The 25,991-nt window shown below is 45.3% G+C and overlaps 1 long non-coding RNA gene and 2 pseudogenes across 1 annotated transcript; 1 reads left to right on the forward strand and 2 right to left on the reverse strand.

Annotated features, from left to right (window-relative positions):
• Nucleotides 1-584: 584 nt before the first annotated feature.
• Nucleotides 585-10,226, reverse strand: LOC141581969 (uncharacterized). The gene is made up of 3 exons (XR_012514806.1): nucleotides 9,207-10,226; nucleotides 6,004-6,117; nucleotides 585-1,286 (listed from the first exon to the last, which is right to left on the reverse strand). It is a non-coding gene; the product is annotated as an uncharacterized LOC141581969 (long non-coding RNA).
• Nucleotides 10,227-15,149: 4,923 nt separating this feature from the next.
• LOC141582005 (Krueppel-like factor 4 pseudogene) lies at nucleotides 15,150-17,178 on the forward strand (annotated as a pseudogene).
• A 4,326-nt stretch (nucleotides 17,179-21,504) lies between these two features.
• On the reverse strand, nucleotides 21,505-23,130 carry LOC141582006 (telomeric repeat-binding factor 1 pseudogene; annotated as a pseudogene).
• Nucleotides 23,131-25,991: the final 2,861 nt, after the last annotated feature.

Consider the following 25,991-nt stretch of genomic DNA (forward strand, 5'->3'; position numbering starts at 1 on the left):
TTTGAACTAATGCATTCATAACACGAAATTTGGAAACCTTAGGTGAAAGGGTGAATGTATTTTGCATCTGTGAGGGATGTGAACGTCTGGGGAATAGAAGTTAAACTGTGATAGGTAGAATTTCTAAAATGGTCTCCAAACATGCTGTACCCTTATCTCTGGAACCTGTTAAGCTGATAAGACATTCCTGTGATTACATTGTTACATGGCAGTCATATGACTTTAAAGAGTGATATGGTTTGGCTCTGTGTCCCCACCGAAATCTCATGTTGAATTATAATCCTGAGTGTTAGAGGCGGGACCTGGCAGGAGGTTATTGGATCATGGGGAAGGTTTCTAATGGCTCAGCACCATCCCCCAAGTGCCATTGCATGAGAGTTTCCATGAGATCTAGTTGCTTAAAAGTATGTAGCACTTCCCCCCGCTCCTCTCTCTCTCTCTCTCCCACTGGCCATGTGAAGATCGTTCCTGCTTCCACTTCCACCATGATTGTAAGTTTCCTGAGGCCTCCCCAGAAGCAGAAGCCTGCACAGCCCACAGAACCATGATCTGATTAAACTTTTCTTTCTTTATAAATCACCCAGGTCATTAATTATACACTGCAAGAACAGACTAATACAAAGGCTGTGCTTTCCTGAGTGCACCAGATCTAATCACATCTCTCCCTCAGTGTCAGAGATTTCTCTAGTGGGTAGGAAAAGAAAAAGTCAGAGAGAGGATAGGAGCTGCAGAAGAATTCCATGGGCTGTTGTTGGTTGGAAGATGGGAAAAGTGAGAAAGAATGCAGGTGGCCACTGGAGTCAGGGTGTCTCCTGGCTGAGAGCCAGGAGCACTGAAAAAGGGATCTCAGTCCTCCACCCACAAGAAGAGGAATTCTGCCGATACATCTGTAGTAAACTTGGAAGAGTAGCCTGATCTCTGGATGAAAAACACAAGGCAGCCCATAACTGGATTTCAGCCTCCTAAGACCCTGATCAGAGAACCCAATCTTTCCTGATTTCTGTGGTTTCAAACCACTAACTTGTTATAATGCGTTAATAGGTAGCAACAGAAAACTAGTTACAGGTGCCTATCTGTACTCTTTTTATATTTTCACATACATGTATGCTAATCCCTATAGGCACAAAAAAGAAAAAAAAAAAAAGCAAGGGACTACATTAAAATGTTATACTTACCTTTGTGGGAGCACTGTAACGGCTGTTCCAGAGCCCTTGCAACTAGAAGAAGATAATGAAGGGCATTTCAGGCAGGTGAGAAGGGTCTTTTCCATGTTACCAATCCAAATTCTGAAAGAAAAAAAAGATGGTAAAATATTTAACTCCCAGCCAGGTGTGGTGGCTCATGCATGTAATTCCAGTATTTTGGGAGGCTAAGGTGCATGGATCACCTGAGGTTTGTAGTTGGAGAGCAGCCTGACCAACATGGAGAAACACTTTGTCTACTAAAAATACAAAATTAGCCGGGCGTGGTGCTGCATGCCTGTAATCCCAGCCAACTCGAAAGGCTGAGGCACAAGAATCACTTGCACCCTAGGGGTAGAAGTTGCAGTTAGCTGAGATTGCACATAGCACTCCAGCATGAAGGCTCATGCCTCTAATCCCAACACTTTGGGAGGCTGAGGAGGGCAGATCACCTGAGGTTGGGAGTTCAAGACCAGCCTTACCGACATGGAGAAACCCTGTCTCCACTAAAAATAGAAAATTAGCTTGGCATGGTGCTGCATGCCTGTAATCCCAGGTACTCAGGAGGCTGAGGCAGGAGCATTGCTTGAACCCAGGAGGCAGAGGTTGCAGTGAGCTGAGATCATGCCATTGCGCTCCAGCCAGCACAACAAGAGTGAAACTCCGGCTCAAAAACAAACAAACGTAACTCTGCATAACATTATCTGCAAATTCATCATCTACATTTCTAATAGAAGGATTTTTTTTTTAGCGCTTTCACTTGTGCCCACTGGACAAGGTTTGATTGCAACTATCTGCTACCAGCATAGACGAACCAATTCAAGGAGAGCAATAAATGGGACTAACTACTAAGTTCCCATAAAGAAAGTCCTTAAGAATAAAATCTTTCCTCTAGTTGACACAAGATTAAGACAATGGTCCATTACATAAAATCCCAATCTAATAAAAGCTGAAATGTAATGTTGTCTGTTTCCCAAATTTTAATTTTGTTCAGGCTCTGTCATGGTGACCAGGGATTGGAAAATGACTGCAAAGAGCCTCTGGGGAATCTGGGGAGGGAAGAAAGGTAGTCTGTATTCTAAGAGGGGACTGAGGTGATGGCTACAAAATTCTACATATCTACAGAAATTATTCAATTCTACATTTGTGATTACTGACTTTCATTACAAGTAACTTGTTCAATAAAATTTCTGGTTTCTACGCCAACCTGCAAGGAGCCAGGAGGTCACCACTTGTCCTTACAACAAGAAAAAAGCTGAACAAACTGAAAATTATCAAATCTTATTAGCGGGCCTAGAAGAGAGGTCACAGGGCAAATTGCCATGCTGAAAACAAGACAGACAGGCAAATACAGGGAACAGAAGTTGCTGAAGCCAGCACTTAAATGGTACTGACAGATTACTAGAAGCTGAGGGTGGCCTGCCTTGAGCATTCAAAACTCCTTGGGGCCCAGATTTAGTGGGGATCTCACATTTTTCTAAGTTTTATCACCTGGAGCCCAACCAGGTTCTCATAGTAAAGATCAGAAGAAAAATGCCCACAGAACTGACACTGCCGACTTCAGCACTAATTATAAAGCTACAGTAACCAAACAGTGTGGAAATTGGTGAAGAAAGAAAAAAAGCAGACAAATAGGTCACTGGAAAAGAATACAGAGCTCGGAAATAGACCAACCTTTGAGAAAGGCACAAAGGCAATTTAACAGGCAAAGGATAGTCTTTTCAACAAATGGTGCTAGAATGACTAGATATCCACATGTAAAAAATAAATAAATCTAGACACAGATTTTACACCTTTCACAAAATGGATCTTACACTTCAATGCAAGGTACAAAACTGTAAGACTCCTAGAGGATAACATAGGGGAACATCTAGGTGACCTTGGGTATAGTGATGACTTCTCAGATACAGTGTCAAAAGCACAACCCAGGAAAGAAAAAAATGATCAGTTGGACTTCATTAAAATTAAAAACTTCTGCTCTGGGAAAGACATTGTTAAGAAAATGAATAAACAAGTGATAAACTGGGAAAAAATATTGGCAAAATACAGCTCTGATGAAAGACTGGTGTCCAAAATACATAAAGGACTCTTAAAACTCAATAATAATAAAGCAAACAACCCAATTTAAAAATGGGCAGAAGATCTGGATACTCCACCAGAAAAGACATATGGATGGCAAATAAGCATAGGAAAAAGATGCTCAAAATCATGTGTCACTAGGAAATTGCATATTAAACCAAAGAGATGCCACTACACTATAATATATACCTAATAGAATGGCTCAAATCCAAACAAGTGACAATACCAAAGGCTGCCAAAGTTGCAGAGCAGCGGGAACTCTCATTCACTGCTAGTGGAAATGCCAAATGCTAGTCACTTTGGAAAACAGTTTGGCAGGTGGTTTTGTTTTGTTTTGTTTTGTTTTTGTTTTTGTTTTTTGCAAAGCTAAAAATAGCCTTGCCACATAATCCTGCAAATAGCAGTTTTAGGTATTTACCACAGTAATGTGAAAACATGTTCACTCAAAAACTTGCATCCAGGTATTTACAACAGTTTTCTCATACTTGTCAAAAACTGGAAATAACCAAAATGTCCTTTACTAAGTTAATGGCTAAACAAACTGTGGTATATCTGTGCAACAGAATATGATTCCGTTATAAAAAGAAATGAGCTATCAGGCCATGAAAAGACATGGAGGAACTTTAAATACATAATGCTAGGAAGAAACGAGTCTAAAAACTCTACACACTGTATGATTCCAACACTAGGACATTCCAGGAGAGTCAAAATGGTAGAGATAGTGAAATGATCAGTGATTGCCAAACGTGGAGAAGGGATGAATTGGTTGAACACAAGGAGGTTTTCAGTAGTGAAACTCTTCTGTGTGATACTGTACTGAGGATTCATGACACTAGGTAATTGTGAAAACCCACAGAACTATAAAACTCAAAGAATGAAACCTAACGTAAACTATGGAGTTTAGTTAATAATAACATACCAATATTGATTGATCAATTGTAAACATCTATCACACTAATGCAAGATACTAATGATAGAGGAAATTGTGTTCTAGAGGACAAGAGAGAATAGGGGAATTCCCTGTGCTATCAGCTCAATTTATCTGTAAACCTAAAAGTACTCTAAAAAATAATATCTATTAAATTTTATTAAAATTCTGACATGACAGCCTCAAATCAAAATGTTGGTGGCATCCTGTTACTGTGTGGTTAATAATGGGCATCGGGGTGGATCAACCTGGAGTCAGAACGGTCAGAGATAGCAATGCCTGTGCCTTCAACCTCTGGCTCTGCGGGTGTCCCTGGAATCCAGAGAGCAGATCAGTTGGCTTGAGACAGCCTCAGTGCTCCAGATAGTGCAGGCTTCTGGTAAGGACAGGGAAAAATCATCTCAGGGCAGTAATATGGCTGACATAGATTTTATTTTGGACGTGGGTGAATCTTGAAGTCTAAAAAGTATTTAACTTAGAAGACAGATACTCTCTGTTCATGATGTTAAGAACAAATTTAGAATTGTTGTTAAACTTACATCTTTATTTCCCTAGCTGGCCAGGACCTCATCAGTAGCTACTGATGTCACTAGTGTCCTCTGATCACCTTGGCAGTGATAACTGTTTTGACCCAACAGAAAACTGAGGTGTTGCTTGTACCTAAGATGCTGACACCTGGCAGAAATCCAGGGTCACTGTCCCAGAGCAAGTCAGCCAGCTGTTGATTAACAACCAGAAGGGGGACCCGGTCATCCACTGAGGTCATCTCCATGCAGCATGAGCCACTTGCTCTAATGAAGCCACCATCACTACATTTCTCATAACTTGCTATTCACTAGACTGAGAGTTCTGTGAAAGCTGAGATCATATCTACTCATCTCTGTGTTCATGATTCCCAGTTTAGGGTCTGGCACTAAGGAAGGTCTCAGCAGTGTTCACTGAAGATAGGATAAAACTGACTATAGATATCCAATCCAATCACCAACAATCCTCTCCAAAATGTCCTACCAGGGATGCTATAATTTCTCCCAAGATGCAGCAAGCCCCCTTCCTACACCTGTAGACCCCTGCTCTACACAAGTCACATCCCAGAATCTTCTGTGGGACACTGGAGGAAAAACGGGACTACTCTGAAGAATTCCTCTTATGGTTCCCCTTGTCATTAGGAGCAATGTCTTCACCTACACTCCCATCCTCTGGGCTGCCATGACACACCACTTTCAGAGAACTACTATATTTTCTTGAAATCATGTCATTGTGTTCTTTCTCTCATGAGCTTGAGTTGCTTGGGGAAACACTACTATTTGAACCCCAAGTACACCCAGTAAATACTCATATCATATAGAGACCTTCCTCAACTGAAAGTGCAGAGGAATAGTGTAAGTATCACTGCTTCATATACTGGCAAGAAATACTTACTCTGGCACCTGACCTAGGGCAGAGCTGTTTAATGTAAGAATAGACATCTCCAACCCTTCTCCAAGCATGGTTCTTCTCTCTAACCCACACTGACCTGAACAGCATCCACTGCTATGGCAGCCCCGAGGTCGAGGCTCCTAGGTCTGGGGTGGGGCTCAGGGTCAAATCCTCCCCCTCTTGGAGTTGGTGCTGCCTCTCACTATAAACAAGCTCTGATCCCCCCTTTGGCTCTTCCTCACCAGGGTCAGAAGACTCCTGTGGATTAAGTGTCTTGCCCAGTTCCCGCTGCTTAGCTTGCGCTGCCCCTCGACTGGTTGAATGATCACAGGCCCATTGCCCATTCCCCTGAGGCTTCTGGCCCAGTTTGTCCTTATTCTCCCCTGCTTTGTTTCTCACCTGTTCTAGCGCTGACTTGTCCTTTACAGGTTCTTCTCTTTACCAAAACCTGCTGACTTTCTTCCATCTGTTCCCTCAGTTCTCAGCTTCCCAGGTGTGAACTCAGCTCAGGCTCTGAAGGAGAAACACAGGGGCCAGAGTCAGGAGTCAGACCCAGAGAGGTCAGAGGCAGGTTAGAGGTCCAGGCAGTGTTAAAGACCATCTCAGTCCCTCAAGGACTCAGAGAAAACTAAGCAGGAAGGGACCTCAGAGAGGTACAATTAGCACCTACTTTACTGATGAGAAAACTCAAGTCCAGAAAGACTAAGACTCTCCCAGTTTCCCTCATCACCCAGTGGCAGCAGATATACCACGAAAGCCTTGGCCTCACCCTCCCTGTGCAAAGCAGGTAACTCATCCTCCAGAAACTCGCTGCTGCCTTTCAGAAAACTTTAGATCAAATACAGCAATTTCACCTTGCAAACAGAGTAAAAGGGTCTTTCCTTGGACAATTCTTTATCATGGTTCTATAGGCCTATTACTGACTCCCAGTCTGTTGTCATTCACTGGCTAGCAGTTTGGGGCAGGGAGCATGTGAGGATTAAACAGTGGTTAACACAACCCTGCTTTCCCAGTCTGGGCGTTCAGCTACTCCATGCTTCCTCAGGGAGTTTCCTCTGCTGTAACTGCTGGAGAGTCCAGGCCCTCACGTGGGTCATTTCTCCATGAAGATCCCTGTTATTTTCTTCCTCTCCTGGAGATAGAGAGGGCAGAGAATGGCTCTGGGACTCCATAGTCTTAGGTTTTCTCCTAAGCCAGCCAGGGCAGCTGAAAGCAATCATGACTGAGAGAGGTTAGGACAGTGAAGACGATCTCAGAGGAGCACGGGCTCACAAGGACAGCCCCTCGTGGAGACAGTCAGGACTGTGACACGGGCACTATCTGACCAATTCTGCTGGGCGCAATGGACCAAGGATTAAGCAGAGGATGCTGCCATGAGGAGAAAGGGGAAGAACCAAAGGAGTAGGGGAAAATAAGATAGACAATAATGGTTTCAAGAAATGCAGAGCAAAGATCCCAGAAGCAAAGTCCCACAGGATGGAGGGTCAGTCTCAGGCTGTGGATCCTACTTAAGTACCTCCTGCTGGATTTTGCCCAGCTCCATTTCCAAACTATTTTGGATTGGTGACTTTTTTCTCCCTTCCATGTTCCTTCTTTTGAACTAGAATCACTGTAATTGTTATTCTGTGCCTGTCCTGCCATTCCACATTAGGAGCAGATAAGCAGTTTGTTCAGTTTCACAGGTAGACAGAGGTAAGGCAATTATGTCAATAATCTGTACTTAATGGACACCCTCAGAAGCCTCATTGACACCTGGTGTGGATGTTTTAGATAAGATTTTAAACTTTGGATCTGATGTGGCCTATGTGACATTTTTCATGTTGAACTAATGCTTTAATGACATGAAATTTGGAAACTTTACAGGAGAGGATGAATGTATTTTGCAGATGGGGGAATGTGAGTGTCCAACTGTGGTAGATGGAATTTCTGAAATGGTCCCCAAACATGCCATACCCTTGTCTCTGAAGCCTGTTAAGGTGATGAGACACCACTCCCGTGATTATGTTTTTATGTGACAGTTACATGACCTGAAGATGATGAGGTTACCTGCATGAAGTGGATTGAATCACATCACTCCATACATGACAGAGCTTTCTGTGGCTGGTTGGAGAAGATGAAGTCAGAGAAGGAAGGAGCTTGAGAAGGACTCCATGAGTTGTGATTGGTTGAAAGACAGAAAAGACAGGTAAAGAGGAAAGCAGGTGGCATCTGAAGTCAGAGTATCTCCTGGCTGACAGCCAGCACAGAAAAAGGGCCCTCAGTCCCCCACAAACAAGAATAGAAACATTTTCCAATATCTGCAGTGAACTTGGAATAAAAGCTTGAGCTCTAGAGAAAAAGCATAGCTAGCCCATTTCTGGATTTTAGCCTCACATGACCCTGATCAGAAAACCCAGGAAGGAAGGAAAAGAAGGAAAGAAGGGAGGGATAGGGGAACAGATAAACTTACATGAAGATGAGGAGATCCAAGGAAACTTACACCATCGATATTTTCAATTAACAGGAACACGCTAACTAGTTATTAGAGAGACACACTACTATAAATCCATATACTGTTTCCATGGCAGACAATCATTCCTGCTTCTCTGAAACACTTTCTGTCTCCGCCTTGCTGTTTTTAGAGACACTGAGTCTTCCCTTTGGACAAGTTCTGGCACCCACAGGAATGAGATGAGACAGTGAACCCCAGAACACCAGGCCACAATGTTCCCTGCTGCTCCTTGTCCACTCCAGAAGCTGCCCAGCTGCAGGGGAATGTGAGCCTCAGCTCCTGGGTCTGACATCATCCCTTTGCCTTTCTCACTGGGCTTCTCTCCTTGCACTGGCTCCCACTCCCCCAGGAACTGGCAGGTGACCACGTGAAAAGAACACAAACAGGCCATGCCCCTTTCTTTCTCCTCTCAATGCCTGCAGTGGTGGGTTCCATGGAGTAGTGATCTGACATTTACTCATTATGGTGCCCCTAGCCCAGAGCAGGGCCTGGCACCTAATAGCCACCATGTGAATGCTCAGTGAAAGAAGGTGACCACCACAAGGTCATGAGGAACCAAGAATTCTACTGTGGCCCATCAATTTTAAGTCCTACACGATTCTAGAATGGGAAATGTGAAAGGCCTTCAAAAGTGGCCACTCTCTGAAACCATTATACTGGCAGCTGAGCCATGTTTCCCCATCCTGGACACATCTAGAGGGCACCGCCTAAATCCAGACACATCTCCCCACACAGGACAGTTCAGGAGCCTTAGCCTGGGAAATGTGGTGGACAGGGAGGGGGGAATCATGAAAGTTGAAGAGGTAAAAGCAGGTGAAAGGGAACAGCAAGGTGGAAACAGAGAGAGAGATGGGGATGGAGACTGGGGGATGAGAGGGGAAGAGAGAGGAGAGGGACGCAGATCCAGCCACTGAGGAAAAGGCCTGAAGAGAACACTGTCCTCTCCTGAAGTCAAATAACTTCCACCTGACCACGCACTGCAGCTCGTGGGTGGCACATGCGGGTCATGCTGCAATGTTTAGGGCCTATGGAATCTTCCCTCCTCATCTGAATCGTAATGGAGAGAGGACTCTCTGACCCCATCCAGCTGGCAGTGCCTCGTGATTTTTACCTGTTAGATCTGGCAGCTCTTCATGTCAGCCCACACTGCATGAGGCTGCTCTTGGTGAACCGAATGGGGAAGATTCTACATCAGTGCCTCGGAGAGTCCACTGGAAGCCCTGGACAGCAGGAGTCAGTGGTGCCCCAGCATGGAGGCCGAGAGCACACAGCACTGAAGCTCCAGACACCCTCAGGAGGACAGTAAAGGACAATGTGCTGGTGAGAGCCTGGGTCAGCAGGAACCTCCGCCTGGGTCTGAACATGATTGGCCTTCATACGAGCTATGACATAAAAGAGAGAAAGCAAGGTTAACATTAAGATTTGGGGCTTGGGGAACTTGAAGGATGGAACTGCCATTTGCTGAGACTGGGAAGACTGAGAAAGGAGCAGATTGAAAGGCGGTGAGGAACTAGAATTGGCTGGGTTTCTGTCATATGCAATCAACAGTCCTGACCAGCCTGGGCAACATAGTAAGACCCTGTCTCTGAAAATAAAAAGTTAGCCAAGCATGGTGGTGCACACGTGCAATCTCAGCTACTCGGGAGGCTGAAGCAGGGAGATTCCTGAGTAGCCAGAGAAGTTTTCACAAAATAAGTAATATTTGGGGCAGATCTTAGTGAACAGGAATTCCATTCTTTCCGTTAGGAAATTAAGAGAGTGTGGGTGTGGTTAGTTAATGATGATTGAACTATCTTTGGAATCTCATCCACTGGTCTATCTGGTCTATTTATATATGTATATTCTATCTGCAGTCTCACTGAGCTTTGCTAATTTATGTTGCAGTAACAAAAGCCCCAAAATCTTAGCAGCTACACATACAAAGGTCTATTTTCATTGACATTTCCTTTTATGGCAGGTTAACTGTGACTCTATTCTATACAAGCTATTTTATTTGTTAGACAGTGAAAGCTGTGATACTTAGAGAATTGTTGAATGTGGTTCATTCATTCATTTAACAACTATTTATTGAATATCTGTTTCATACCAGGCAAGGTCAGGCACTGAGAATACAGTAGTAAATAAGAAACAAGATCTCTAGTTTCCACAAGCTTATTTTGAAAATGAGATTAAACACAAAATAATCATAACAATATTACATTCATAAATAATAAATATTTTAAATTAGAAAAATATAAAATTATTAAAACTAAAATGGCCAGGAGTGATGGCTCACACCTGTAATACCAACACTTTGGGATGCCAAGGTGGGAGGATCATTTGAGCCCAGGAGTTTGAAAACAGTCTGGGCACCATAGGAAGACCCTGAATACAAAAAATAAAAACTGACCCTGGCATGGTGGTGCATGCCTGCAGCTACTTAGAAGGCTGAGGTAGGAGGACTGCTAGAGCCTGAGAGGTCAAAACGGCAATGAGTCATGATCATACCACTGCACCACTGCACTCCAGCATGGGCGACAGAGCGAAACCTTGTCTCAAGAAAGCAAAGAGAAGAAGATATGTTCAAACTATATGCAGGAGAAAAAAGAAGGAAGAAAGAAGAAAAGAGGAAGAAGAAGAAGAAGAAGAAGAAGAAGGAGGAGGAGGAAGAAGAAGAAGAAGAAGAAGAAGAAGAAGAAGAAGAAGAAGAAGAAGAAGAAGAAGAAGAAGAAGAAGGAAGAAGAAGAAGAAAGAAGAAGAAGGAGGAGAAGGAGGAGAAGGAGGAGAAGAAGAAAAGAAGAAGAGAAGAAGAAGAAGAAGAAGAAGAAGAAGAAGAAGAAGAAGAAGAAGAAGAAGAAGAAGAAGAAGAAGAAGAAGAAAGAGGGGAGAAAGAAGAAGAAGAAGAAGAAGAAAAAGAAACAATTTCATTGATGTAGTCCTGAAACTATTATGTAGAATACTATTGTCTACATTACATCACGTCAGTCCTTTAATGGCTTAACAATTAGATATGATCCATAAAATTTTCCTGGTAATTAGGTATACTTAAGAACAATTAAGTATAGAGTTACTGCCTTGACAGGAAGATGGTAAAATTTTTTAAAAGACAAATAAATAAATAAAATAATAAAACCTGTAGCTCTGTGAGTCTCAAATAACATCTAATTGAAGTCAGTGAACATCTAGCAATCATTCTGAACACATAATTCTCTTAATACATGTTGCCTAAACTCCCAACAGATCTGACTTACCAACACCTGTATGTAGCCAAAAACTGACAATCATTTATAAATTATCACCTATGACTCCATCTTCTCTACCCACTTAAAAACATTTTACATCTTTATTTATGATTTTTTGTACAGATGGGATCTCACTATGTTGCTCAGGTTGGTCCAGAAACAGACCCACACTGATTTCATAAATCAGATGATCATACAGCCATCTGATTTATGAAAAAAAGTGCCACACAGTCCAGAAGGACAAGGATGTCCCGGTCAATATATGGTGCTACATTAAACAGTCACATCCATGTATTTTTAGTAGAGATGGCTATTTTTTAGTAGAGTAAAAAGTGAATCATGGCTGGGTGGGGTGGCTCACACCTGTAATCCCAGCACTGTGGGAGGCTGAAGTGGGCAGACTACTTGAGCCCAAGAGTTTGAGACTAACCTGGGAAAATGTTCAATGCCCATCTCTACAAAATAAATAAATAAATAAATAAAATAAAATAAAATAAAATAAATAAAATTAGCCAGGCATGGTAGCACATGCCTATGGTCTCAGGTACTCAAGAGGCTAAGGTGGGAGGATCGCTTGATCCAGGAGGTGAAAGTTGCAGTGAGCTGAGATTATGCCACCACACTCTAGCCTGGGAAATAGAGTGAAAGTCTGTCTGAAAAAAAAAAAAAGCATAAACTAAAATAAAATTGCTATGAGGTTAACACAGAAAAAAATGTGTTCATATTCTTAGGTTAGGCATTGATTAACAGGACACAAAAAGCAGTTACCATAAAGGAAAAGATTGATCAAGTATAATTTCATTAAAATTAAGAAACTCAGGCTGGGTACACTGGCTCATGCCTGTAATCCCTACACTTTGGGAGGCCAAGGCAGGTGTATCACTTGATCCCAGGAATTCCAGACCAGCCTATGTAACATGTTAAAACCCCATCTCTACTAAAAATACAAAAAGAGCTGAGCATAATGGTGCTCCCCTGCAGATCCCAGCTACTTGGGGGCTCAGGCAGGAGGATCACCAGAGCCTTGGGAGGTCGAGATTGCAATGAGCTGTAATTGTGCCATTGCACTCCAGCCTGGACAACAGAGTGAGATCCTGTCTAAAAAAGAAAAAAAAAATAGAGAATCTCCATTCATTTAAAAACACCATTAAAAGAGTGAAAAGGCAAGCTACAGTTTGAAAAAAGAGAAATGCAATACGTGTATATCCTAGAAAGGACACATAACCAGAATAAAGTGTTACAAATCAACAGAAAAACAAGCATATCCTGAAAACAGGATACAGAGATTTAACAGGCACTTCACAAAAGAGGACATATAAATGGCAGTAAAAAATACTCAACCTCCATACCAGGAAAAGGCAAAATGAAACCACACTGATACATTACTGCACCTCTACTCCAATGGCAAAATAACTTTCAACTGACAAGCATCAGCAAGGATGTGGGATAAGCAGAATATTCCCTGATAAGTTTTACAACCACTTTGGGAAAATGTTCAACAATATCTGATACCTCTAAAACCAACAATGTGACTCTTACATACATACCCCAATCTAGCAATGTTCTATTTCTTCATCTGTGGCGAATTTTACTTAGTATAAATTTATTACCTGTACTTTTTTTTTTTTTTTTAGGTTCTCCCTCTGCCATCCAGGCCTGCGTGCACTGGCAAGATCACTGCTCACTGTCACCTCAGCCTCCCAGGCTCTGATAGATCCTCCCATCTCAGCCTCCCAGGTAGCTAGGGACACACCACCACAGACAGCTAATTTTTGTATTTTCAGTAGAGATGGGGTTTTGCCATGTTGCCCAGGCTGGTGTGGAACTCCTGGGCTCCAGTGGTCTGCCCACCTTGGCCTTCCAAAGCGCTGGGATTACACGTGTGATCCACTGCCCCCCGACCACCTGCACATCTCAAATTGTCAACTTCTTCCACAGACTTCTGTAACTTTTCAAAGACTTCTTTGACACAAAGTTCTCAGAAATCTTAAAGCTAGCATTTTAGAATAGAAAACCGAGCTGCTGGTTCACAGGTGAAATTTTACCAATAAAATTTAACAACAAAAGAAAGCTACTAACGCGTGTCAGCTCAGAACAAAGCTTTGAAACGACCAGCAGATCACTTTAACGTCCTCGAGCACTGGGAGTCATTCCTTCGGGTGAACAACACTGTACCCCAAAGAAATGATAGCACTTCAAGAAAAGACTTCCTGTGGAAAGCAGCTTTACCAGCAAAAAAAAAAAAAAGGAAAGCGAGGACACCGCTCCAAAAGTCTTGCTGCGCTTCGGTGAAAGGACGCCCGGTGAGATCATCTGAGAAGCCCCAAAGACCCGCTCCCGCCAGCGGGATTCTTCCCGGCGCCCCGAGAGGAGGGCTGCGGCGGCCGCGGGGAGAGGAACCCGGCGCAGGGACTCCAGCCCGGCGGCCGCCCCGGCCGGCTCGCCCAGCAAACGCTGCGGAGGCCCCTGCGCGCGTCAACCCAGCTGCGCGCCGGGGTCCCGAACTCCCCGCCCGCGGCCTGGCGCGGCGCCCTCACCCCATAAACGCTGGTGGACTTCCCGGCAAACCTCCACTTCCCACAGGCATGGCGGCCGCCACGCCCCGCGCCTCCGCCCTCCGCAGCCCGCCCGCCTGTCCCGCGTTTCCAGAAGCGCCGCACTCACTGAGCGGCTCCCAGCGGCGGCGCCACCCTCCCCTCCCCCGCCCTCCCCTCCCCTCCCCTCCCCCGCCCTCCCCTCCCCTCCCCCGCCCTCCCCTCCCCTCCCCTCCCCTCCCCTCTCCAGCCCTCCCCTCCCCTCCCCTCTCCAGCCCTCCCCTCCCCTCCCCTCTCCAGCCCTCCCCTCCCCTCCCCAGCCCTCCCCTCCCCTCCCCTCCCCAGCCCTCCCCTCCCCTCCCCTCCCCAGCCCTCCCCTCCCCTCCCCTCCCCTCCCCGCTCCTCCCCTGCCCTTCCCCTCCCCCGCCCCGCCCCGCCCCGCCCCGCCCTTCCCCTCCCCTCCCCTCCGGCGCAGCCGCTGTCTCAACCACCGCCCACCGCCCCCCTGCGGCCGCTTGGTCCTCTTCTCTGGCCCCGCCTCCGAGAGCCCCAGGCGCAGGCGCAGCGGGGCCTTAAAGGGACCGCCACCTCCACCGCACAGCCGGGTTAGGCCAGAGTGGGCAGCAGCTGGAGCCGAGTCCCAGGAACAGCTGCGCTCCCAGAACGGGAGAGATCCACTCAAAGGTTGTGGGTTCCAATAGAGCAGAAGATGAAGAACAGAGGAATTAAAAGTGAGAATCCCTCCTCAGAGGGTGCCTGGGCCGTGTTCCTTGGCAGTTCGGGGGTATTTGCAGTATTGATCTGAAATGCTGCAGCTCCACGGGACGGGACGTGCTTTCGGATGCGGTCCTTGTCTTCTGCCTTAGACGCGCCCTCGGGGGCAGCCTCGGTTTCCGGTCCCCGTCCATTGGCCACGTGCCCTGTCATTGCTTTGAGGGAAGAGGAAACAATTTTCAACATTGAAACTTGCCAGGGTGTCTAAGAACCTGTCTGTAGATGAGCTGCCTAAAGATCACCGGGGAAGACTTTTTTAAGGCAGATTTTCTGTTGCAAGAATTTATAATTCTCTAAATCTACCTTAAGGCCCGGAAAGAATCAAGAAAGCCTAAGGAATCTGCACATATTAAGAGTTTTTCCAAGTTTCCCAGAGAGAAGGAGCGGGCGCGTGGGGAGCAGAGGCCGTGGCAGGCAGCGGAGGCACCAGGAGCCGCCGAGTGACCTCGCCGCCCCTCCGGTCCCCTCCCCACCCACAGGCCCATGACCCGCGCCTGTGGCCTCTGCGCACCCAGACTCCGTGCATCCAGACTCCAGCTCCGCAGACTCTGTGCCCTGCAGCACCCACCAGTTCTCCGCCGTGGCAGTCTCACCGAGTGGCACCTCCTGCCCACTGCCCTGGCCACAGCCCCTGCGCCCACGGCAGCAACCCAGGTGACCATGATAGTGGTGGAGGACGCTGGTGAGTGGAAGAGAGGGCAGCCCGGCCACCGGGCCTACTTTCTTGCCTTGCTGATTGTCTATTTTTATAAGATTGTCTACTTTTCTAAGAGCTTTGTAAACAAAGAAACTTTTTAAAAAGGATGACTCTAATTTATATTTAATCTAAAGAAGAAGGACGTCAGGCAACTTGGGGGTTTGGGTTTTGGCTTCGTTTCTAAGTCTTCTCTTCGTTGACTTTGGGGCTCAGGTGCCCCAGATGCTTCGGGCTCCTGAGGACCTTCTGGGCCCTCACATTCATGAGGCAGCCACCTGGCGAGTCTGACAGGGCTGTCAGCGAGGCGCTGCTCCCACCTTTCTCCACGTTGGCGTCTGGCCGGGCGGGAAGGGAGAGGACACTGTGTTAAGCAGGTGCTCCAGATAACCCGATTAGCCGCTGGCAGGAGGAGCTCTGCCACATGCAGGACTTCCCCCAGTGCTTCCTGGCCACGCCAGGACCTAGTGGTGGCGACCGTGGCCACAGACCTGCCGGAGCCCCTGCAGCTTGCGGCGGTAGCAACCTGGCCCCCCTGCCCCGGAGAGAGACCGAGGAGCTCAGCGGCCTCCTGGACCTGGGCCTTGTCCTCTCCAATTCCCTGTCCATCAGCAGTCGGTGGCCGCCACTGTGCCCTTGTCCGCGTCCGCGTCTTCCTCGTCGTTCCCGTCGAGCAGCGGCCCTGCCAGCGCACCCTCCACCTGCAGCTTCAGCTGTCCAATGCCGGCGGGGCGACCCAGGCGTGGGGACCCCACGGGCGGAGGCCTCCTCTATGGCAGAAAGTCTGCTCCCCCTCCGACGGCTTCCTTCAACCTGGAGGACGTCCACAACATGAGCCCCTCTGGCGGCTCTGCGGCGGACCTGCTGCAGCCGCAGTTGGAGCCGGGGTCCACTCCACCGCTGCAGCTGCAGCTGCCAGCTGTTGGGGTGACTGGCAAGTTCGTGCTGAAGGCGTCACTGAGCGCCCCCGGGCAGCGAGTACACAGCCAGTTGTCATCAGCGGCAGCGAAGACGGCCCTGACAGCAGCCACCTGGTGGTGGTGGTGGCGGCCCCCACAACGGCGGCCCGCAGCGCCCGTATCCCCAGATCAAGCAGGAGGAGCCTCCTCGTGCACCCACTCAGGCGCTGGACCCCTCCCAGCCATGGCCACGGCGGGCTGCACACGACGTCCCCCTGGGGCGGCAGCCCCCGACCCCTGGGACCTGAGGAACTGCTGAGCAGCAGGGACTGTCACCCTGCCCTGCCACTTCCCCGGCTTCCATCCCCACCCAGGGCCCGATTACCCATCCTTCCTGCCTGACCAGACTCAGCCGCAAGTCCGCTGCTCCATGACCAAGAGCTCAAGCCGCCGGGTTCCTGCCTGCCGAGGAGCCCAGGCCAAACAGGGGAAGACGATCGTGTCCCAGAAAAGCACGGCCACCCACACAAAGAGTTCCCATCCCAAGGCACACCTGCGAACCCACACAGGTGAGAAACCTTACCACGGTGACTGCCAGGGCTGTGGACGGAAATTCGTCTGCTCAGATGAACTGACCAGGCACTACGGTAAACACACTGGGCAACGCCCGTTCCGGTGCCAGAAATGCCACCGAGCATTTTCCAGGTCAGACCACCTCGCCTTGCACATGAAGAGGCATTTTAAATCCCAGACAGTGGATATGACCCACACTCCCAAGGGAGAATTCAGGTGTTTGTTTGTTTCTTTACCTTTTCACCTGGTCTTCCCGATGAGGGGCGGAGCCCAGCCAGAAAGCACTACATTCATGGTCAGGTTCCCAGCTGAGTCAACTTGTGAGTGGATAATCAGGAAAAACGAGGAATCCAAAAGACAAAAATCAAAGAATCGATGGCGTCTGTGACTGGATCTTCTAGCATTCCAATTCTAAATCCAACTTGAATATTCCTGGACTTACAAAATGCAAGGGGGTGATTACCCCCTTTCTCTAAGCAAAGTGTAAAAAGGAATCAAGCCCCTTCTTCTGGGCCAAGAGAATTTTGAGCGTTAGCTGTCTCTTGGTCACTGGCAACAAAGAACTCCTGATTCTATCTCAGAGTGTGGCACTTTCCTTACAACTCGCTTGGTTACAACATTAGCAGTGTGAAAACAGGCTAACGCCTGCACACGTACGTCTAAGTTAAATGAAAATTGACGGAAGAAGCAATGTCACGTGAACAGTAAGCCTAAGGGGGTTGAAAGCATTATATTGCTACCGGTTATATTACTACCAGTAAAGAAGAGATTTTCAAATGAACTGTATTACCAGAGATTTAAAAAAGAGAGAGAGAGACATTTCACAATAACAAAAGCATCAATCCAACAAAAAGACATGCAATCAGAAATCCGCCCAATAGCTTAACTTCAGAGTTCACAAAAAAATGGATAAAATTACAGAGAGAAATGGAGAATTCTATGAGCATGATTAGATATGTTAAAACTTTAGCAATAAATTTAAAAACTATAGAAAATTCCAACAAAGAACTAGAAAAACAAAAACATTAACCACACAGACTTTATGTATATAAATACATATGAACATCAGTGAAAAAATATATATTGTCTCCAGTGAGAATTATACATTTACCAAGAGAAACTATATCTCAGGCCATCAAACAATACATTTGAAAATATTGAAATCATACAAGACGTATTTTCAGACCATATGAAAACGCATTAGAAATTGGTAGCAATAAGGTGATCCTGTGGACTGAATGTTTTGGTCCTTCCCTAAGTTCATATATTGAAACCTAATCCCTAATGTGATGGTGTTTGGAGGTGGAGCCTTTAAGAGGTGATTAAGTCATGAGGGCAGATCCCTTATTAATTAGGTTACTGTTCTTATAAAAGGGACTTCATTCAGGTCCTTTGCCCCTTCCACCATGTAAGAACACTGAGAAAAGACACCATTTGTGAATCTGGAAACACCTGAATCACACACTCATTCCGCTATTGTCTTGACCTTGGACTTCCCAGGCTCTGGAATTGTGAGAAATCGATTTCTTTTGTTTATAATCCACACAGACTATGGTATTCTGTTACAACAGCCGAAATGGACTAAGATACATGATTGTAAAAATACCAAGTATTTAGAAATTAAACATCAAAACTCTAAATGACAATTTTGTCAAAGTAGAAATCACAAGAGAAATTAGGAAATCCTCTAAACTGAAGGATATTAAAGTAAAATAAATCAGAATCTATGGGGTGCAGCTGAAATAATAGAGAAAAAATGACATTTTTAAGTACCTCTGTTAGAAAAGAAGATGTCAAATTAGTAACTTAGCTTCTGCCATAAAAAATGAAAAGGAACAGGCAGAGGAAGGAAATAATAATGAAACTGAAGTCAATTACTTAGAAAGATAAATAAAATTAACAAATCCTAAACTTGCTTGTACGGGAAAATAATCAGTAAATTTTATAAAACCCTAACTAGATTGATCAAGACAAAAAGATACAAATTAACAATAACAGGAATAAAAGAACATCAGACCACTGTGACCTTCAGGTCAAGAAAAGGAATATTAATAATTTTATGCCAATAAGCTTGACATCCAAATGAACAATTTCCTTGAGAGAGAAAATTCATGAAAACTGATCTAAGAAGAAATAGAAAATGTGACCAGCCATATATAAATTGTAGAAATTGAATTTGTAATTGAAATCCTTCCCATAGAGAATACAGAAGGTCCAGAAGGCTTTGCTGATGAATTATATGAAACACACAGTTGAAAATAGCATCAATTTTACACACACCTTTTTAGAAATTAAAGGATGCAACTCTTTTCAACTGGATTTATGAGGCCAACATTACTCAGATTAAAAAAAGAAAATGCAGACAACAAAATTAGAAGAAAAAAGAACCAAGAACAATGATTTCTCTCGAACAAAGACGAAAAATTCAGTGCAAGAAGTTAATAAATTCAAATAAAAATTTTTAAAAAATATGTCACTCCAGATTGGTTTATGGGGAAGTGTTTGATTCAAATAAGCTGCAAATTAAATAACACAACTCAATTAATACAATAAAAAACAGGCCGGGTGCAGAGGCTCACTCCTGTAATCCCAGTATATTGGGAGGCCAAGGTGGGTGGGTCACTTGAGGTCAGGAGTTCCAGACCAGCCTGGCCAACATGGCGAAATCCTCTCTAAAAATACAAAATTAGTCGGGCATGGTGGTGGAAGCCTGCAATCCCATGTACTCAGGAGGTTGAGGCAGGAGATCTTTTGAACCCAGGAGGCAGAGGTTGCAGTGAGCCAACATCACGTCATTGCATTTTACCTGGGCAACAAGAGCAAAGCTCTGTCTCAAAATAAAAATTAGCAAAGTAATACCATGTTCAGGCATCAATTTTTTAATAGTGTGTATAATTTCTACACTAAAGTCTACAAGCACTACCGACAGAAAGTAAAGAAGATCAAAATTAACAGAGAAATTGCGTATTCAAGAAGTGGAATATCCAGTGTTATTACTTCTCCAAGACTGAGCTACTAAATTAAGTGCATTTTCAATTAAGACACCAGTGAGCTTTAAAGGAAATGTTAAAAGAAATTGGCAAGCTGAAGCTACCATTTCTATGAAAATATAAATAAGTTTGAATAGCTGAAATAATTTTAAAAAGAAGGAATTTGGAGGATGCATATTGAGTAATTTCAAGATTTACTATAAACCTCTAGTAATAAAAAGCAGTGCGACATTGTTATAAAATAGGCTTAAATCAATGGAATAGAATAAAAAGCCCATGAATAGACCCACACAGACGCGGCCGATCCCAACCGTGACATGGGGTAGGGGCGCCCTCTTGTGTTCAGACGCCTTTCCTGCTGCCGGGAGCCCAGGGAGACCCAGGGGAGGTCTTGGCTGAGCAGGTGAGGATGGAGCTAAGGGCCACCGTTCTTAGCCCTGTGGCCACAGCGGGGCGTCGCTGCGCAGCTGTCAGATTCTTCTTTTAAAAAATTATCCATGTTTCTGATTATATATAGTATATAATAAGATAACAAATTCAGGAACCATGGGAAAGTCACGTATAAAACCTTAATATGAAGTAAAATACAGATTACAACACACTACCATTTGATTTTTATGCAAATGCTTTATTATTCCAATATTTTTACTCACTTGCTAAATAAAGCACACAAGTCAATATGCTCAATAATTCTGTGAGTTTAAATCTTTAAAAAATGCAATGTTAGTGAAAAACCAAAACTGCTTAGTAAGGTATGTATGGCCTTGTTTATTACCTATCATAGACGTCAAGGTGCTCATAGTCAATAGCTATTTAAACTTTACAGAATATTATTTTTGGCCCGATATTGATATGTTAAATGAATGTATCAGAGAATCTTATATTTATGGCATCAGGTTATATTATGTTTATGGCATCAGGCTATACAGATCTATTCAAAACCATTTTTGTCAAAGTTTAAACACTGGAACAAAAGTCAAATTGTTTCCAAGTGAGACGCAAAATGACTCTTGCTAATAGTACAGATTTTGTTTCATGGGTAATAATAAAATTTATTTTTATTTTAGATTCAGGGAGCACATGGCAGGCTTGTTAGCTGGGTACACTGCACTGCTGAGGTGTGGGGCACAGATGATCCATTGCCCAGGTAGTGAGCAGAGCACCCGGTAGGCAGTTTTCAGCCCTCACTCCCACCCTCCCTTCCCAGTGTCTATTGTTCACTTGTGTCCTTGGGTATTACTGTGTTCAAGTTTTTTTTTTCTTTACATGAAACCATTGAAAGCAAAAGACTGTCATGCTTATAGGTTACTTTGTACATTTATCATTCTATTAATACATGTCTTAAGTAATTAAGTAGCATATTAAGGCCATAAACCAAGTCATTATCTCATACCAAAGGACTATTGTTATTCAATCATCTAGCAAATTCATTTTAATGGGTTACGTTACAGGGTTGAGGTCAGCCTACAGATACAAAATAGGTTAATTAAATTTTTTTATATCAGCTTTTAATTTTTTCATTGGAACAGGATTTGTGCGTGGGAATGCTAATGTAGCAGGCTTCGACAAATTTACAGTTTATCAAAATCAAGTTCTTAAAGAATACGATAGCATATACTTTAACTCTTATAGTACAAACCCTCATATTAATTGATGGTCACAGAAAAATACTGTAACAATTTAAAGTTTTAAAATACATCAATGATGCAAGTTTCAAACAAAACGTAGCAACCAAAATACTTAATTGTCCTTTCACCAAGCTTTTACAAACACAATCAGTCTTCACTGTCTGAGCAAATCCATTTTAGTTTCTTCATTGTGCCTTTTAACATGACATTTGTCAGGTTGTTGAATTTATACTGCAACAGTACTTTAGATGTTACCCTCTCGAAATTTCCTCACTCCAGAGGTCAAATTCTTGTCTTCTTCCCAAAGCCACATCTGTCTTTTTCGAGCTCAGTGCTTTTCAGGAGTCACCAGCTGACCCTTTGAAACAGGTATCGTACTTTCACTGGCTCTTCTGCTTTCTTTTTTCTTTCTTGCACTTTGAAGAGTTCCTACTCTTCTTTCTTTCTTATTAAGGTCTTGTTGTTGGGTTCCATGTTTCAACTTAGATAAGCAAAGATTCTTGTGAGACCTTTTTCTTGTATCCAAATTAGCTTCGGTTTCCATTTCAGCATCATTACCATTGGGTTTCTCTTGAGAAGTTATTGTTCTTGCTCTTTTACTTTCTATGCTTTTGCGGCTGCCTTCATTAGAAAGGTGGATGATTTTTCACTTAGCACATAATTCACATAACTCTTCGTTTACTCCATGGAATGAAATGTATCTTTCTGAGAGATTATCATAAGCAATTTCCTTTTTAAAGGCATATAAGAATTTGGATCACCAAATATTCTTTTTTTTTTTTTTTTTTTTGAGACGGAGTTTCGCTCTTGTTACCCAGGCTGGAGTGCAATGGCGCGATCTCGGCTCACCGCAGCCTCTGCCTCCTGGGCTCAGGCAATTCTCATGCCTCAGCCTCCTGAGTAGCTGGGATTACAGGCACGCGCCACCATGCCCAGCTCATTTTTTGTATTTTTAGTAGAGATGGGGTTTCACCATGTTGACCAGGATGGTCTCGATCTCTTGACCTCGTGATCCACCCGCCTCGGCCTCACAAAGTGCTAGGATTACAGGCGTGAGCCACCGCGCCCAGCCCACCAAATATTCTTTCAAAGGCTTCTGCTTCTTTAAAGTTGCCATTTTCCATACAAACAGCGACAGCCTGAATTTCGATTAAATTCTCTTATTTCTTCGTGAAGTTTGTCCTGTTCCTTTTCCACTGAACCCCAGATCATCAGGGCTGTTCCAAGGGTGTCATTCGTTCATCATTTTCAAACTGTGCATCCAGGTTTTTTCCTGCTGCAATTCGTATCAAAAACTGACGTATGTGTGCAGTTCTCAATGGATAAGCGGTTGGACTGGGTGGTCCGTGAAGAACAGCCTCGGTGCTGCCGTGGGCGAGAGTCCTCGGAGCGGCTGAGAAAACAGAGCATGCAGCCGGCAGCCACGGCCTTGGCCTCGGCCACAAAGCCGGGTCCTTCCCCTGGGCGCCCCCAGCCGCGCCTGGCACCGAGCGGCTCCTCTCCGTGTCGCCCCGTTTCTGCCCGGCAGCTCCCCCATCCGCACGGCCGCGGGCCGCGCTCGGATTCTGCGGAGCAGTGGAGGGAGGAGCGGGGGTGAGTCAGGCAGAGACGCGGAGCCGGGCTGGGCATCGGCGGGGTGAAGCCGCCTCTGGCAGCCGGGGACCCCACCCGCGGGAGGGGCGGGAAGCTCTGGAGCCGCCCCTGAGGTTTCTGTCTCCTCATCCCCTCTCCAGCCCTCCGGGCCCACCCTCCAGAAACCCGGAAAGAAGAAACGTTTTCTTCTGCTCCTTCTTCCTTTTCAGCGCTCCTGCTTCCTGTGACAGCAGTGACACGTGCGCAGCTTCTTCCCGGGAAGGGCGCCCGAGGCGTGATCACGCGCTCATTTCTGGCAGAGGAACTGGGGTGTGGGGAGGGCGGAGAACATGGTGAAAAGTCCCTCTCGTGGGCAAGGCCCTCTCCGGTGACCGCCCAGTTTACCCAGGTGCGGCTGTGCGGTGGGGCCAGACCGAGGCCCGCCCAGGCATCACGGTTTATCCAGCACCCCAGGTGTCCATACCTCAGAGCCTCTGCACAGCCACTCCCCTGCCTGAAACTCATCTCCAGGGCTCCCTTCCCCGCCCCCCGCCCCACGTTCTCCTCATGCCCACCGGAGCCTGTCTCTGCACTGCCCACTTGGCACCTCCCATCCCCCTCACCCCACCCTGCTTTGTTTTTGTTCGCAACCCTTTTACTAACATTTAAGAATTCTTTACTTATTTGTTTTGAGAGACAGGGTTGTGCTGTTACCCAGGCCGGAATGCGGTGGTGCAATCTTGGCTCACCATAGCCTCAAACTCCTGGGCTCAAGTGATCCTCCCACCTCAGCCTCCCAAGTAGCTGGGACTACAGGTGTGTGCCATCACACTCGGCTAGTTTTGTATTTACTTTTGGTACAAACGGAGTCTTGATATGTTTCCCAAACTGTTCTCAAACTTCTGGCCTCAAGTGGTCCTCCCGCTTCAGCCTCCCAAAGTGCTGGGATTACATACATTTGTGCCCAGCTATGAATGTATTTATTTTAATTGCTTATACTCTTTCTGTCCTCTAGCATACATGCTTTATGAGGACAAGGACAGTGATTTTGATTGTTCACAGCTGCCTCGAACAGTGACTGTTACTTTAAATATACTTGTTGAGTGAATAAATGAATGAATGAATGCACACATAGACTCATACACCATTGGACACAGACAAAAAGATGTTGTCACACATATTGACACACATGCTTACTCAGACACTCTCGACACAATGACACATCCACACACAACTGACATTCTCATGCACATGCTCTTGAATGCTTTGAAAGGCCTGATCTATTTTTTTTTCTTCTCTCTCTCACCTTTTTTTTTTTTTTTTTTTTGAAACATGGTCTTGCTGTGTCACTGAGGCTAAATTGCAGTGGTATGATCACAGTTCACTGTAACCTTGAGCTCCCAGGCTGAAGCCATCCCCCCACTCAGCTTCCCAAGTAGCCAGAACCACAGGCACCTGCCACCAGGCTCATTAATTTTTTAGTGTGTTGTAGAGATGGGGTCTCGCCATGTTGCCCAGGCTGCTTTCAAATACCTGGCCTAAAGTGGTCCTCCCAGCTCAGCCTCTAAAAGCTCTGGGATTGGATATGAGTCACCTCAGCTAGTCTTGAAGTTTAATTTTCATTCAACATGACATTGTGAATATTTCTCATGTGATTATGTAGTATTAGCTTTAATTTTTTTCTCCAAGTTATTTAAAAAATTTCAGAGTCCAAAATTTGGAAAGAATACAATTGTCACCATAGATCTAATTATTTCCTTTGTGTATGTAATAAATTATATGTCCACAATTTTTGCTGAAACATTAGGCAATCACTTGCCAACAGCATGACCTTCATTTCTAAATACTTTGGTGGTCATCTCTTAAAAAATAACATGTTTCCGACAACAATATTATTATTACACTGAAGAGAGTTACTACAATTCCCTAATATCACAGAATTTCAAAGTGATGTGAAATTGCCTTAACCGTTTCCCGCATGTCTTTCTTGTGGAGGTGAGCAGCGCTTGGGAGCTCCAGCCCTCTCCGAGTTTCTGTTCTCCCTGCAACTTCTCTCTCCAGCCCCTTGAGACCAACATTCAGGGAAACTGAAAAGTAGGAAAATTTTCTTCTACTCTCCATTGCTCAGTTGTATTTTTTTTTTTTTTAGAGTCCCATTTACTTAGTTTTCTTTTATTTGGGAAAAACACCTCCACGTCCACATAATATTCCAAGGTGCGGAGCTATATATTGGCATTATGAAATCTGAGCACAGCTCCCCTGGGCCTTGGTCCCCTCAGCAGGGCAGAAGAGGGCTCCTGTGCTGGGATCCACGGGGGACCCAGAAGTGGCACCCCCTGAAGAAGGCATCAGGGTAGACCTGAGACCTAGAATGAGCTCACTTCCTTTCCTTGGGGTCAAGAATCAATCCTCTAAGAAGCCCGCTGTGTCAGGAACTGCAAACTGTCATCAGGTGGTCAAGAAAGGTCCACACAGCACGGAGACCCAACCACTCCACCATCCTCACTTCCATGGACAGAGCCCAGGTGAGAGCCACCCCTTCTCCTCCTCCCCTGTCTCCCACAGCCTCAGCACCATCGTCTTCCTCAAGCCCACCACGACTGAGCTTATCATGCCCTCTCCCTGTTTGTGTCAGTCACGCTGGGTCCCCCACATACTCTGCACTTGAATCCACGAGGCTCTGCACACTCCTCTTCTGTCCACATCATCCTCCCTCCCCAACTCCACAAATCTTCCCACTGCACCCCCTGGAATTCTCAGTCCATGATCAGCAAAACCTCCACATTCTCTCTCAGGGTGTCCCTGCACCTCGCAGCTCCAGCAGAAACCTGGGTTTCCTGGAGGACACAGAACCTTGTGTCCTCCTTGAAAATTTGAAGTTTAAAACTATGGACTGCTTCACGAACTTGCATGTCACCCTTGTGTAGGGACCATGTCCTTGTGTGTTCCTTGAAAATTCTGGACATTAGACATTGTCAGATGGATAGATTGCAAAACCTTTCTCTCACTTT

The sequence above is a fragment of the Saimiri boliviensis genome, chromosome 18, assembly GCF_048565385.1.
Source record: "Saimiri boliviensis isolate mSaiBol1 chromosome 18, mSaiBol1.pri, whole genome shotgun sequence".
In the NCBI taxonomy this organism is placed as follows: domain Eukaryota; kingdom Metazoa; phylum Chordata; class Mammalia; order Primates; family Cebidae; genus Saimiri; species Saimiri boliviensis.